The sequence below is a fragment of the Microcaecilia unicolor genome, chromosome 6, assembly GCF_901765095.1.
Source record: "Microcaecilia unicolor chromosome 6, aMicUni1.1, whole genome shotgun sequence".
Lineage (NCBI taxonomy): Eukaryota > Metazoa > Chordata > Amphibia > Gymnophiona > Siphonopidae > Microcaecilia > Microcaecilia unicolor.
This window is the reverse complement of record NC_044036.1, coordinates 181,717,252-181,733,139: the sequence shown is the minus strand read 5'-3', so window position 1 is coordinate 181,733,139 and position 15,888 is coordinate 181,717,252. Positions and strand designations below refer to the sequence as shown.

At 42.7% G+C, this 15,888-nt stretch overlaps 1 protein-coding gene and 1 long non-coding RNA gene across 12 annotated transcripts in view; one reads left to right on the top strand and one right to left on the bottom strand.

Annotated features, from left to right (window-relative positions):
- Positions 1-15,888, top strand: part of ACY1 (aminoacylase 1) — a 74,623-nt gene that overhangs the window by 1,455 nt on the left and 57,280 nt on the right. Inside the window, exon 1 of one of the 11 annotated variants that reach the window (XM_030205868.1) lies at positions 125-197. The exons of the other annotated variants lie outside the window; for them this stretch is intronic. The gene's annotated coding sequence lies outside the window, so the exon portion shown is untranslated. Of the gene's footprint in view, positions 1-124; positions 198-15,888 lie in introns of those variants that run through there. 11 annotated transcript variants of the gene reach the window in all.
- Positions 4,049-15,749, bottom strand: LOC115471918. The gene is made up of 3 exons (XR_003942446.1): positions 15,565-15,749; positions 12,003-12,014; positions 4,049-4,059 (listed from the first exon to the last, which is right to left on the bottom strand). It is a non-coding gene; the product is annotated as an uncharacterized LOC115471918 (long non-coding RNA).

The following is a 15,888-nucleotide window of genomic DNA, read 5'->3' as shown; positions in this document are numbered from 1 at the left end:
TTTGTAACTTTGTATTGTTTAAATGTTGTGTGTATTTTTTGTAACCCGCCTAGAACTTTGGATGGAGCAGGATATAAATTTGATTAAATAAATAAATAAATAAACTTGCTGATTTACTTATCAGATTCCAAGCATAGAAAGACAGGGAGATGACTGGAACTCACATTGAGAGAACCTAGGTAAAGAGAGGCAAGGAGGTGAGTAGACCTCTCACATGGGTTTGGTGTTGGACATAATGGGGTCCAGGGCAGACACTAGGGTGGAGGCCCCAAAACTTGCTTGCAGGCTGTGGCTCTTTCAACTTCTTGAAGTTTTGAGGAACCTTTGTGACATGGGTGCCCAGGTCAGTTGCCCACCCCTAATACCAGCCCTGCCATCCCAAGCACAGAGGACCAGGAAGGTGAGTGTAACTCATTGCTTTGCATTCAGATCCCAGGCACAGAGGAGAAGTAAGGAATGAGTGGAACTTACTGCTTCACATTCAGATGCCAAGCATAGAGAGGCAGATAGATGAGTGGAACTCGCTGCCTCAGGTTCAAAGATCTCAGGCACAGAGAGGCAGGGGTGTGAAGGGAACTGAGCATTTCATATTCAGATCCCAGACACTGAGGAGCAGAGAGGTGAGTGGAGCTTGTGTGCCCATATCTCAAACCTTAGAACCCACAGAGGACAGAAGTCATAAGTACATAAGTATTGCCATACTGGGACAGACCGAAGGTCCGTCAAGCCCAGCATCCCAACAGTGGCCAATCCAGATCACAAGTGCCTGGCAAGATCCCAAAAAAGTACAGTACATTTTATGCAGCCTATCCTAGAAATAAGCAGTGGCTTTTCCCCAGGTACATTTTAATAATGGTCTATGGACTTTTCTTTTAGAAAGCCATCCAAACTTTTTTTAAACCCCGTTAAGCGAACTGCTTTTACTACATTCTCTGGCAATGAATTCCAGAGTACAGAATGATGCGGGGACAAAGTTTGTCCCTGTTCCCGCGAATTCTGTCCCTATCCACAGAAGCCTCACTGTTTAACCACCCTTAAGATTTACCTTTGGGTTTAAAAAGCAAAATCATGTGCATGTAAAGACTGCATGAGTGAATTAAAATGCCCTTAAAATGTAATAATACTGGATTGGTCTGGAAAGCAATAATGAAACAGTGATGGAATATTCTTTCACATAGCAAGCAATAATGAGCACTGATCATTCTACAACTCCAAGCACATTTAATTCTTTTCTCACTACTACTACTTAACATTACAAAAAAGGGAACCACAAAAAAACTGAAATAGAGATCTCCCTCAAGAAAGCCAGGTAAACAATGATAAAAAAAGAAACAGAAATTTATTTTCTCCTGCACTCTGCAAAATTCAAAAATAGAAAAGACGTACATTTCACAATGCAGGCACATCTCAGTCCTTAAAAAGTATTAAATAAAAATATTTCTTTTGTACCTTTGCTGTCTGAGCACTTTATTTTTCTAATTGGGCTGGTCCCAGTCTCTTTTCCGCTTTCGACTTGTTAGTCTTCTCTAAGTTCTTTTTCACGTTGGCGTTTTAATTTCTTCTCTCTCCTCTTGGCTTCTTCCTTTCCTTGTCTACATCTGTCTGGCAGTGACCTTTCATTTCATGTCCGTCCGTCCCCCCCATTTGTGTTTATCCCCCTTTCTCACACCTTAGTCTCTGTTTCACTTCTCATCCACCTACTAGCTTTTACCGTTGCTCCCTCTGTCTCTCATTTAATATCCAGTCTCCTAAACCCCTTTCTTTCCCCATCTTTCAACCACTTCCTTAGCCCCCATTCTCATCCTATTAGCCCTCATCTACCCTCCACTGGATCTCATCATCCTATCAGTCCCCAGCTCCATGCTTTTCTCTCTTTCATTCCCTTTCTTCCAAAGCCCTATACCTCTTGCCCTTCCTTCCTCTTCCCCCTTGCAAGGTCGTGTTACTCTCCTTCCCTTCTTCCTTCCCTCCAAGTTCGGTGTTGCTTTTCCTCTCCCCCTCCACAAAGTCTGGTGTTGCATTCTCTCCATACCACCCCCCCCCCCCCCACAAAGTCTGGTGTTGCTTTCCTTCCCCCCCCCCCCTCACCACAAGGTCTTGTCACTTTTCCTCCCAACCCCTCCCAAGTTCGGTGTCGCTCTCCCAATCTTCCTGCCTTCCCCCTACTGGGTCGGTGTCACTCTCTCTTCTTCCGTTCCCACAAGGTCCGATGTTGCTCGCTCTCCCCCCCCCCCCCCTGCTGACGCCACTAGGTCCTGTGTCGCACTCTCCCTTCCCCCTCTGCAACTCCGGTGTCACTCCTCCACCTCTCCGCTATTCTTCCCTGCAGTCTTTCCATCGTCCGGGCTGCTGGCATCATTACAATGTAAGCACGCTGCCATCGCGTGCTGGGAAGCCTTCTCTCTGCAGCGAGTAACCTGCCTATGCGGAAACAGGAAGTCGCAATAGAGAGAAGGTTTTTGGGCCGCGCGAAGGCAGTGTGTTTACATTGCTAACGCTGCCAGTAGCCCAAAAGATGGAAAGGCTGCAGCGGGAGCACAGCAGAGAGGTGGAGGAGTGACACAGGAGCTTGCCGGGGGGGGGGGGGAGGGAGAGAGAGTGTGACACAGGACCCGGTGGGGGGGGGGGGGGAAAGGAGAGCGAGCGAATGACACTGGACTTGGAAGGAAGGGAGGGAGGATGGGAAAAAGGTAGGCGTCTGTTGTACCGCAGGTGCAGGGGTTATTACCCTCCTGCGGGGCGGGGAAATAACCTCTTTTTGCACCCGCGGTAAAACTTTGAAAATGTTTCCGATTCCTTTGGTTTTACTGCAAATTACTGCGATTACCCGCTCCCGTGTCATTCTCTATTCCAGAGTTTAATTATATGTTGAATGAAGAAAAATTTTCTCCGATTCGTTTTAAAATTACTACTTTGTAGCTTCATTGCATGCCCTATAGTCCTAGTGTTTTTGGAAAGAGTAAACAAGCGATTCACATCTACCCGTTTCACTCCATTCATTATTTTATAGACCTCTATCATATCTCCCCGCAGCCATCTTTTCTCCATGCTGAAGAGTCCTAGATACTTCAGCCTTTCCTCACAGGGAAGTTGTCTCATCCTCTTTATCATTTTCGTCGCCCTTCTCTGTACCTTTTCTAATTCCACTATATCTTTTTTGAGATGCGGTGACCAGAAGTGAACACAATATTTGAGGTGCAGTCGCACCATGGACCAATACAAAGGCATTATAACGTCCTCATTTTTGTTTTCCATTCTTTTCTAATAATATCTAACATTCTATTTGCTTTCTTAGCCACAGCCGCACACTGAGCAGAGGGTTTCAACGTATCAACGGTGACACCTAGAACGCTTTCCTGGTCTGTGACTCCTAATGTGGAACCTTGCATTACATAGCTATAATTCGGGTTCCTCTTTCCCACATGCATCACTTTGCACTTGCTCACATTAAACGTCATCTGCCATTTAGATGCCCAGTCTCCCAGTCTCTTAAGGTCCTCTTGTAATTTTTCACAATCCTTTTGCGATTTAACAACTTTGAATAACTTTGTATCGTCAACAAGTTGAATTACCTCACTAGTTACTCCCATATCTAGATCATTTATAAATATGTTAAAAAGCAGCGGTCCCAGCACAGACCTCTGGGGAACCCCACTATCTACCCTTCTCCATTGAGAGTACTGACCATTTAACCCTACTCTCTGTTTTTCTATCTTTTAACCAGTTTTTAATCCACAATAGGACACTTCCTCCTGGACCACTGTTCTGTCCTTCAACAGCCTTACACTAGTTTATAATGTGGCCCTAAAATGTGTTTAATGCTTTTACTGTTGTTCTCACTTCTAAGGATTTTTACTGCTGCAGTCCTCGCTGCAAAGATACACGAGCAATGCATGGTGCGTAATGTAGTCTCACATGTAATGCAACCACCCCTGCCTGTCTCTATAAGGACTGTTACTATTGATCTATTCTGCTGCAAAGACCTCTTTGCTTTCTCATCCAAGCTTGACTTCTTTGTCTACCTCCTATAATTTCCTGGTCATTCTTGCTATCTCTGTCCTGAGAGGTCAGCCAGGTATGACCTTTCCCTCCAATCGAGGGCTGCCCTCTGGGACTACACTTGCTACCTGATGGCAGGCTCTGTCCCTGTTGGTCCCTTTACCACCTCCTCCCTGGGCCTGTGTGAGCCCCTTCTTGGCCTCTTCTTTCTTCGTTATTCATTGTACATCATGTTTCGGACAGCACTTGTCCTGCTAAACCCTTTGTAATGAACTTGTCTTTTATCTCGTAATATCTCTAAGATATTGCACATTCCAGCCACCCAGCTCTGAACTACTGGCATGTGTTTAAATATTTTCTCACCTCTGCAATAAAGCATCCTTTCTTCAGATTTCTATCTCCAACCACTGATACAGCTCTCGGAATTATGGAATCTGTTGCTTTTGGGCAACACTTCTGAACATCTGATTGTAAGTAAACTATCTATATTTATTCAATAAAGGACATTTCAGAAAATAAAGAGGCTTCAGGTGTGTGCTGGTGTGCCGAGGTTATACTCCAGGATATTAAGTCTTAAGAGGCCTGAAACCCATGACTTGCCAATTTCCTCTGGTGTCTTTCATGAGGTACTTTATCAAATGCCTTTTGAAAATCCAGATACACAATATCGACTGGCTCACCTCTATCCACATGTTTGTTCACCACTTCAAAGAAATGTAATTGGTGAGGTAAGATTTACCTTCACTAAATCCATGTTGTCTTTGTCTCAATTAATCCATGCTTTTGAATATGCTCTGTAATTTTGTTCTTTATAATAGTCTCTAACATTTTACGTCAGGCGCACCGGTCTATAATTTCCTGGATCTCTGGAACCTTCTTTAAAAATTGATGTTAAAGGGAGGCGAGGGGAACAAAAATAGGGAAAATGATGAGGAAGGGTGGATTGTTTCTTATTTTTATATTGTGTACAGGTGGCAATTCAACATTGTTATGCAATTCAATTGATAATTACGTTTGATACGTTGAACCTTTAATAAAAATGTTGAAATTTAAAAACGGTTTAGCTGGGAGACGGGTGGCTAAAAAGAACAAAGCCTCTTGCCTGATCTCTTAGCTGGACTTTCAAATACTGTATGATATGGATGGTTACACTGACTTATGATTTCTGTGGCAGTAGATTATATAATTGCCTTAAAATGTGATTGCATATGTTTTATGTACCGTTACTTTACTAAATAGATCTAACCGTTTACAATCCTGAGGGAAGGGTGGGCTATGGGAAGGGACAGGTTAGGAAGCACATTGGTAAAAGGTTGATGATATGATTATTATCCTGTTCTTACTCAGATATTGTGATTTGGTATTTTGCTATATCTGAAGCTTGTTAACGGGTTATTTTGATATACCATCAATAAAAATGTTGAAACATAAAAATCGACGTTACGTTGGCCACCTTCCAATCTTCCTGTACCATGCTTGAATTTAAAGATAAATTACATATTACTAACAATAGTTCTGAAAGTTAATTTTTCAGTTCTATCAGTACTCTGGGATGAATACCATCTGGTCTAGGAGATTTGCTAATCTTCAGTTTGTCAAATTGAGCCATTATATCCTCCAGGTTTATAGAGATTTCATTCAGTTTTTCCGACTCATTAGCTTTGAATACCATTTTTGGCACTGGTATCTCTCCCAAATTTTCCTTGATGAAGACCAAAGCAGAGAGTTAATTTAATCTCTCCGCTGTGACTTTGTCTTCCCCGATTGCCCCTTTTACCCCTTGGTCATCTAGTGGTACAACCGATTCTTTTGCCAGCTTCTTGCTTTTAATATATCTACAAAAAAATTTTTTTAAATTCTTTATTTATAAGTTTTAACATTTATATCAACAAACATAAATGCATTGAAATATCAGAAATATAATAGAGTATATGACATAACACTTTATATCATTAAAATAAAATAAGGAAAAATTTGTTATATAATTTGTCCACAATTATTTGGTCAAGATACTAAGAAATAGTTCAATTGGAAAGTTATAGTAAATTTACAATTTACAAACGGATGGGAGCGACGAATGTACACAGCCGATATTCAGCATATTTAAACTAAGGGAGTACCTGCACGGTAGGAATAGCCTTTTCCCTTGATTCAATAAACTCCAATAGCTTCTTGGGAGTAAAGAAGACATAGTTCACCAGATCAATTGAAATACAACATTTACAGGGAAATCTCAGCACCAATGTGCCTCCTAATTTTAACACCCTAGATTTATACAAAGAAATTCTTTTCTCCTCTTCTGTGTAATCCTTGCTAAATCTGGGAACACTTGAATCTTTTGTCCCATGAAAGAGTCGTTGATATGTCGGAAATATAACCGAAGAATATTGTTTCGGTCAAACTCGAGGGCAAAAGTTACCAACAATGTAGTTCTTTCAGATATCAGTTCGAGAGAGTTCTCCAAGAATTCTGTTAAGTTTAGTGTAGTGCCAGGAGCTGTTTGAGGTTGTTCGTTTAATTGAATAGGTCTACCAGTTATGTATTGGGTTCTCGTTATGGGGGGAAACCCCTCCACTGGAATCCCCAATACCTCAGTACAATATTTCTTAAGCATATCTGTAGGATTTATCAGTGGTGATTTCGGAAAGTTCAAAAATCTCAAATTGTTCCTGCGCACATTATTATCAAGATAAATCATTTTTCTATCTTGGATTTCTCTTTCTTTAATCAAAACTGAGGTAATATTCTGTAGTTTTCAACCTCTCCTTCTATTTTCGTAATTTTAACTTGCTGCTCCTGAGTTTGAGCTAACAAATTATTCATCAAGAGTAAAGTATTGTTCATTGCCTGAATGGCATCCCAAAGTGTATTCATAGTTACCACTGCTGGTCTCTTTAAGGCTCCGATAGACGCAGCTGCAATCTCCCGAGAAACAGGAGCAGCGACCTACACTGAATCCTGTAATGATGTTTCCTTTCCCGGGGTTGAAGTGCTCATAGGTCCTCCCTCTACGAGTACCACCGGTTTGGGTAACTCCAGAACCTCAGGTTGTCATGACCCCACGAGCAAAGAATCGCCTCCGGGTCGCGGAGGTGCAGTGAGGGAAGGAGGACTTAGCGTCACTCCTTCAATGCTGTGCTCGGTACCCTGAGAAGCCGAGCCAATCGAAGTGGGCATTCGGTCTCCAAGATGCACCACTTGAAAGCTCTCCAAAGTCATCTGGCGAGTGGCGGGGGTTGGCGGCGGAACCGCGGAGGAAGGAACCGTTGTTTTCCCCTTTCTCTTCCCCATAATGAAATCAGGAAGATCAATCCTCGCGCCAGAGCGTTTTCGAGTCTCAGGAGCTAAGGTGCCTCACTTCCGTACCTGACGCCATCTTGACCCTCCATATCTACAAAAATTTGTTACTATATGTTTTTGCCTCCAACACAATTGTTTTTTCAAAGTCTCTCTTTGCCTTCCTTATCAGCGCTTTGCATTTGTCTTGATATTCCTTATGCTGTTTCTTATTATTTTCAGTTGGTTCCATCTTCCATTTTCTGAAGGATTTTCTTTTAGCTCTAATAGCTTCCTTCACCTCACTTTTTAACCATGCTGGCTGTTGTTTGGCTTCCAGGATGGTATTTTTGAGCAGCATCCACGCCTGGTGTAAATTTTTGACCTTCGCAGCTGCTCCTCTACATTTTTCTTTTCACCGTTCTTCTCATTTTATCATAGTCTCCTTTTTGAAAGTTAAATGTTAACATATTGGATTTCCTGTGTGTGTACTTTGCTCTGTGATCAGCTCCAGTTCCACATCTATCTTGTAAGCAGTGCAGCTGTTTTATGAAAGCATTCAGGTACACATAAATCAAGGTCTGTGCTTACCAAAGCAGGTGAGTTGGGTTAATCTGGTGACCTGCTATGACATTCTGTAAAGCATCTACTTGTGAAAAAAAAGTACTGCTTTATAGCAAAATAAATGTTTTTCTAAACACAACAATCTTAAGTCACATAATGGCTACATAACCTAGAGGGTAAATTTACTTAAAAATAAAAATCTTGCACAACTTCAGTAAGGGGCTGAAGAGGTGACTGTAGGAGCACAGAGAGAGTAGCCAGAGCTGTAACTGAATTATTATTTAGCTAAACAGATGCTTTCTCCTGTCTTCTGTTGCCTTGGGACTGAATGCAGATTTTAATTAGTATTTATCTATTAGCCTTACTGCTCATAAAATGGAGTTCTCAGAGTATGGTGCCAGGTCATCAGTGTCTCTGCATTTTGGCCATTGTACATAGGCAAAATTTGTAAGAGTATAACGGAATTAAATTTTCTCATGTGTCTCAGACAACAGCAGTGAATAGTGCACGTTCAAGTATCTTGGATAGGAAAGGGAGGAGGGCGATAGGGCAATGGTTGGAGGGAAAGGTAGGGTCCAGTGAAGGTTTTTTGAGGAGTGGTGTGACTGCGGCATGTTTGAAGGCATCAGAAACAGTCGCAGTGGAAAGTGAAAGATTTTATTTCTTACATTTGTATCCCACATTTTCCCACTTTCAGGCTCAATGTGGCTTACATAGTACCGTAAAGGCGTTCGCCAATTCCGGTATAAACAGTTAGTGATGTTGTGGTAGAATGAGGTACATTAGTAATGCCACACTGGGAAAAGACCAAGGGTCCATCGAGCCCAGCATCCTGTCCACGACAGCGGCCAATCCAGGCCAAGGGCACCTGGCAAGCTTCCTAAACGTAGAAACATTCTTTCTTTACAACATCCGTAAAATCCGCCCCTTTCTTTCCGAGCACTCTACCAAAACCCTCATCCACACCCTTGTCACCTCTCGTTTAGACTACTGCAATCAGCTTCTTGCTGGCCTCCCACTTAGTCACCTCTCCCCTCTCCAGTCGGTTCAAAACTCTGCTGCCCGTCTCATCTTCCGCCAGGGTCGCTTTACTCATACTACCCCTCTCCTCAAGACCCTTCACTGGCTCCCTATCCGTTTTCGCATCCTGTTCAAACTTCTTCTACTAACCTATAAATGTATTCACTCTGCTGCTCCCCAGTATCTCTCCACACTCGTCCTTCCCTACACCCCTTCCCGTGCACTCCGCTCCATGGATAAATCCTTCTTATCTGTTCCCTTCTCCACTACTGCCAACTCCAGACTTCGCGCCTTCTGTCTCGCTGCACCCTACGCCTGGAATAAACTTCCTGAGCCCCTACGTCTTGCCCCATCCTTGGCCACCTTTAAATCTAGACTGAAAGCCCACCTCTTTAACATTGCTTTTGACTCGTAACCACTTGTAACCACTCGCCTCCACCTACCCTCCTCTCTTCCTTCCCGTTCACATTAATTGATTTGATTTGCTTTCTTTATTTATTTTTTGTCTATTAGATTGTAAGCTCTTTGAGCAGGGACTGTCTTTCTTCTATGTTTGTGCAGCGCTGCGTATGCCTTGTAGCGCTATAGAAATGCTAAATAGTAGTAGTAGTAGTAGTAGTACATGTTATTCCTTGAATTGTGGATTTTTCCCAAGTCCATTTAGTAGTGGTTTATGGACTTGTCCTTTAGGAAACCGTCTAACCCCTTTTTAAATTCTGCTAAGCTAACCGCCTTCACCACATTCTCCGGCAATGAATTCCAGAGTTTAATTACGCGTTAGGTGAAGAAAACTTTTCTCCGATTTGTTTTAAGTTTACTACACTGTAGTTTCATCGCATGCCCCCTAGTCCTAGTATTTTTGGAAAGCATGAACAGACGCTTCACATCCACCTGTTCCACTCCACTCATTATTTTATATACCTCTATCATGTCTCCCCTCAGCCATCTCTTCTCCAAGCTGAAAAGCCCTAGCCTCCTTAGTCTTTCTTCATAGGGAAGCTGTCCCATCCCCGCTATCATTTTAGTTGCCCTTCGCTGCACCTTTTCCAATTCTGCTATATCTTTCTTGAGATGCGGTGACCAGAATTGAACACAATACTCAAGGTGCGGTCGCACTATGGAGCAATATAACTGCATTATAACATCCTCACACCTGTTTTCCATACCTTTCCTAATAATACCCAACATTCTATTCGCTTTCCTAGCCGCAGCAGCACACTGAGCAGAAGGTTTGTGTATTATCGACGACTACACCCAGATCCCTTTCTTGGTCCATAACTCCTAACGTGGAACCTTGCATGACGTAGCTATAATTCGGGTTCTTTTTTCCCACATGCATCACCTTGCACTTGCTCACATTAAACGTCATCTGCCATTTAGCCGCCCAGCCTCTTAAGGTCCTGCTGTAATTTTTCACAATCCTGTCGCGCGTTAACGACTTTGGATAACTTTGTGTCATCAGCAAATTTAATTACCTCGCTAGTTACTCCCATCTCTAAATCATTTATAAATATATTAAAAAGCAGCGGTCCTAGCACAGACCCATGAGGAACCCCACTAACTACCCTTCTCCATTGTGAATACTGCCCATTTAACCCCACTCTCTGTTTCCTATCCTTCAACCAGTTTTTAATCCACAATAGGACATTTCCTTCTATCCCGTGACCCTCCAATTTGCTCTGTAGCCTTTCATGAGGTACCTTGTCAAACGCCTTTTGAAAATTCAGATACACAATATCGACCGAGCCCTTTGTCCACGTTTGTTTACTCCTTCAAAGAATTGAAGTAAATTGGTCAGGCAAGATTTCCCCACGCAAAAGCCGTGCTGACTTGGTCTCAGTAATCCATGTCTTTGGATGCGCTCTGTAATTTTGTTTTTAATAATAGCCTCTACCATTTTCCCCGGCACCGACGTCAGACTCACCGGTCTATAATTTCCCGGATCTCCCCTGGAACCTTTTTAAAAAATCAGCGTTACATTGGCCACCCTCCAATCTTCCGGTACCATGCTCGATTTAAGCTCATTTTTCAGTTCTATTAGTACTCTAGGATGAATACCATCCAGTCCAGGAGATTTGCTACTCTTCAGTTTGCCAAACTGCCCCATTTCTCCGACTTGTCCGCTTGAAATACCATTTCCGACACCGGTATCCCACCCAAATCTTCCTCGGTGAAGACTGAAGCAAAGAATTCATTCAGTCTCTCCGCTACGTCTTTGTCTTCCTTGTTCGCCCCTTTTACTCCTTGGTCAACCAGCGGCCCAACCGATTCTTTTGCCGGCTTCCTACTTTTAATATACCGAAAGTTTTTTTTACTATGTTTTTTTGCCTCTAATGGTATCTTTTTTTCGTAATCCCTCTTGGCCTTCTTTATCTGTGCCTTGCATTTGCTTTGACACTCCTTATGCTGCTTCTTGTTATTTTCAGATGGTTCCTTCTTCCATTTTCTGAAGGCGTTTCTTTTAGCCCTAATTGCTTCCTTCACCTCACTTTTCAACCAGCCCTCTCGTTAGCTTTCCCGGAGTTTTCCAGTGTTAGGGCAAGCGGAAAACCTTAGTGCATCTCATTTCAATAGGTTTTCTACACAATTTGCTCATCTGCATTCAGTTTTCGTTTGCTGCTACCGTCGTTGGAAATTGGGCTTTAGTACATGCCAGGGTTAACATCTTGTTCGCTAAAGGCTCGTTTAGTTTAGTGCATCTTGCCCTTAGTTTCCTGTAGTATGTATTGTATAAGAGCTGTCTGTGCCCTTCTTCAATGTATTTTTGTGTGTCCATAATTAACACTGCACCTCCTTTGTCTGCGGGTTTGATGATAATGCATTCGTTAGTTTGCAGAGTTCTTATGTCCGCTCTTTCTGGTGGGGTAAGATTGTACAAAATTTTCTTTTGTTTGGTGGAAAGTTGTGATTTTACCCTATGTCTGAAGCTTTCTATGTAGTTGTCAAGTTTGTAGTTTTGTCCATCTTGTGGGGTGAAATAAGTGTTCTTTTATTTAGAACTGTATTCTGGTCTGTTGGGTGCCCCTTTATTGTGAAAATGTGCCCTCAGGCGCAGTTTTCTAAAAAAATTCTTCTAGGTCCGAGTATAATTGGATTTTGTCCAGCTTGTTGGATGGGCATAATGAAAGTCCTTTGGAGAGTACAGAGACTTCATGCTGTGATAATTGATGGTTGGAGAGGTTTACTATCCCCACTTGATCTGCCTCTCCAAAAGTGTGATCAGTGTTTCTTGGTTTGTTTGGGCTTTGATTTTCACATACCTCAGATGTGTATCCAGGTGTTTCCAAGGTGTCTGGGAATGTTTTTTTGCAGAGCTGTTTCCCTCTCTGTGATTCTGCAGGAGAGAAGACAGCTTTATTTCTTTCTTGTGGATAGCTGTCAGGTTTTCAAAGCAGAAACTAGGTTCGTGAGCCCTTGGGCCACTGCCGAGGAGAGGCAGTGGCAGGCAAAATCACCCCACCCCAGGAACAAGACAGAACTCAGGAACAGCTAGACTTCACCTGCACTTAGCCGCCCTTCCCCAGGAGTTGAGCCCCTGGCTGCATGCGGCCTGCAGGACTTACTGGACAGAGCAGGAACTGGAAGCTGCAAGCAGCCACTGAAACAGGGAACAAACACAGACAGACAAGAGACAGAACTGAAAGCTGCCAGGCAGCCACTGAACAAGAAACACAGACAAACAGAAACTAAACACAGAACTACAAACAAGAAACAAGGCAAGGAAACAAGCAATACAGTACAAGATAAACTACACAAAGACTAGACTAGAATCAGGCAAGAATCTCAGACAATAAACTGGACTAGGCAGAAGTGCAACAAGCACCAACATACCAGGGTCTTAGGCGATGCAAAGGCCAAGTAGAGAGTTTCCAAATGGCAAATAAGCCCAGCAGCAGCTGAGATTCAGATGCAGCAATCACAAGGCAGCTACGGGTGCTGTGCAGGCTCAAACAAGCCAAGCAAGTCTGGCAGGCTGGAAGATCCGGACTGGACTGGGCTGAAGTCTGGAACGGGAAACAGCACACAGACAATCCAATGCAGCCACCAGGGATGGCCACCAGAGGGCAAGAGGAACACAAACCTAAAGACAGGCAGAAAGCATACTGAAGCACAGAGAGGCTTAACACAGGTGCAGTATAGTGGAGTAATCAGCGCCATGCTGGAAGCAGCCAGCACACAGAGACAGAACTAACTTAGGAAGAACAGACAGAAGCCAGCTCAGAAGCTGACCGCCGGAAATAAGGTGAGTCTGAGAGGGGTCACGACCACAGACGTGACAGATAGTAATGTATTGTTTTTCTCCTTGGATGTTATGCAGGTCCTCCTTAAGTTGGCTTATACGGTGTGGTTGTAGTTCCTCCATGTTCCTCATGATTTCATCCCTTTGGGTTTGTATTATTTTCTTCTTCTTGTAGAGTTGATGTATAAGTTCATTCCTTAGTTTCTGACTAGTGCGTCTGCAGAGTTTCTCTGCATAGTCAGAATTGTAAGTAGTAGCCAAAGGATTTTTGATCCTCAGTCCTTTAGGAATGATGTCATTCTTCTGGTGAAACAATATCATTGGCTCCCCGTTAAGCAGTGATCACTTATAAAATTGACACCCTCACTTTCAAGGCCTTTAGACTTGGTATCCCCGACTCTCTCTCTTGTTTATTCCGTATTGCTCCTCCAGAACTCTGTTCATTAAATGATCACCGCTTAGTTCTGCCTTCAACAAAACGTGTCCACTTGGAATCAACCTGTCAGAGCGCATTGTTCCAGGAAGAATGCGCTCTGACAGGTTGATTTCTATAGCAATTCCTCTTTTAAGGATTTAAAAACTGAGCTGAAAACCTGGCTTTTCCGCTTAGCTTTTGGTGAAATAGTTTGCTGAAATTAGCAGTGTTACCCTTCGACCCTGTCCTTTTGTGTGTTTGCTTTACACTCTTTTCGCAATGCTTATGTCTCTAAAAATATCCTGTTTTCCTATATATGGAGTTTTGTTTTTTTTTTTTGCCTGTACACCGTTCTGTTCTACCTGTCAGCTAAAGCAGTATAGAAAGTTATTGCAAATAAAAAAAATATATATATATAGAGGCTCTCTTCACCCATAACAGCTATTATAGTGGTGTACAGTTGGGGGTAGTGGGTTTGGGGGGCTCAGCAAACAAGATAAGGTGAGATGTGTACCTTGCAGTATTTATTTAAACTCTACTGTAGTGCTTCCTAGGGTGCCCCATTGCTCTCCTGAGATGTCTGTGTGGCCAGTTTACTAAGAGTGCTGGCTCCTCCTGCATCCAAATGACTTGATTTTGTGCGTTTTTCACTTGGACGTTTTTTTTCCCCAAATGGTCATTATTAAATGGTCAGTATTCTAAATGGAGAAGGGCAGAAAGTGGGGTTCTGCAGGGGTCTGTGTTGGGACCGCTACTTTTAAACATATTTATAAGTGATCTAGATATGGGAACAACTAGTGTGGTAATTAAATTTGCTGATTACTAGACTGGTAGACTGGGCATCCAAATGGAAGAAAATGTTTAATGTGAGGAAGTGCAAAGTGATGCATGTGGGAAAGAGGAACCCGTACTATAGATACGTGGTGCAAGATCCACGTTAGGAGTCACTGACCAGGAAAATGATCTAGGAGTCATCGTTGACGGTACTTTGAAACCCTCTGCTCAGTGTGCTGCAGCAGCAAAGAAAACAAATAGAATGTTAGGTATTATTAGGAAAGGAATGGAAAATAAAAATGAGGATGTTATAATGCCTTTGTATTGCTCTATGATGTGACTGCACCTTGAATACTGTGTGCAATTCTGGTCACTACATCTCAGAAAAGATATAGTGGATTAGAAAAGGTACAGAGAAGGGCGAAGAAAATGATAAAGGGGATGGGACAACTTCCCTATGAGGAAATGCTGAAATGCCTTGGGCTCTTCAGCTTGGAGAAAAGACGGCTGAGGGGAAGATAGGATAGAGGTTTATAAAATACTGAGTAGAGTGGAACGGGTAGACGTGAATCGCTTGTTTACTCTTTCCAAAAATGCTAGGACTAGGGGGCACACAAAGTAGTAAATTTAAAAGAATCAGGGGAAATATTTCTTCAGTCAATGTGTAATTAAACTTTAGAATTCGTTGCCAGAAAATGTGGTAAAAGCAGTTAGAGGGGGTTAAAAAAGGTTTGGATGGCTTCCTAAAGTCCATAAGTCATTATTAAAACGGACTTGGGGAAAATCCACTGCTTATTTCTGGGATAAGCAGCATAAAATATATTGTACTGTTTTGGGATCTTGCCAGGTACCTGTGACCTGGATCGGTCACTGTTGAAAACAGGATGCCTGGGCTTGATGGATCTTTGGTCTGCCCCAGTATGGCAATACTTATGTACTTATGCAAAAACATCTAGCAAATAGGCATTAAAAAAAGAGACTTTTTTTTTCAGTTTTGAAAATGGCTATATTCCCCACTTGAATTTTGAACGTTTTTAGCAAAATGTCCAAAGTTGGACTTAGATGTCATATCAAAAATGCTCTTCCACGTGATATTCAAGTAGGTATTCCTAGGGGCTGTATAATTATGGTACAGCTAGGAGCCCCCACCGGAAGGGTGGGAAGGTCAAACCTTAGAGCCCAGGCTATTAGAAACTCTGGCCAAGTCAAAAATCTGATGGCTAGCATGGCTAGGGTTGTGATTTCCTTTTGCATCCTGTCAGCAATACCAGGGTACATGGTGGTAGTAAAGCTATAGCCTCTCTCTGTCAGAATCTTCATGAGGTAGTCTGTCAGATCACAGCCAGCCAAATCCAGATGCAGAATTGCATGAGGCAGAGCATAACCTTCATAGATGGGCACGGTGTGGGTGACACCATCACCAGAGTCCATAACAATACCAGTGGTACACCCAGAAGCATACAGGTCCTTATGGATATCTACATCACACTTCATGATGGAGTTGAAAGTGGTCTCATGGATGCCACATGATTCCATACCTAAGAAAGAAGGCTGGAAGAGAGCCTCTGGACACCTGAACCTCTCATTGCCTATTGTGATC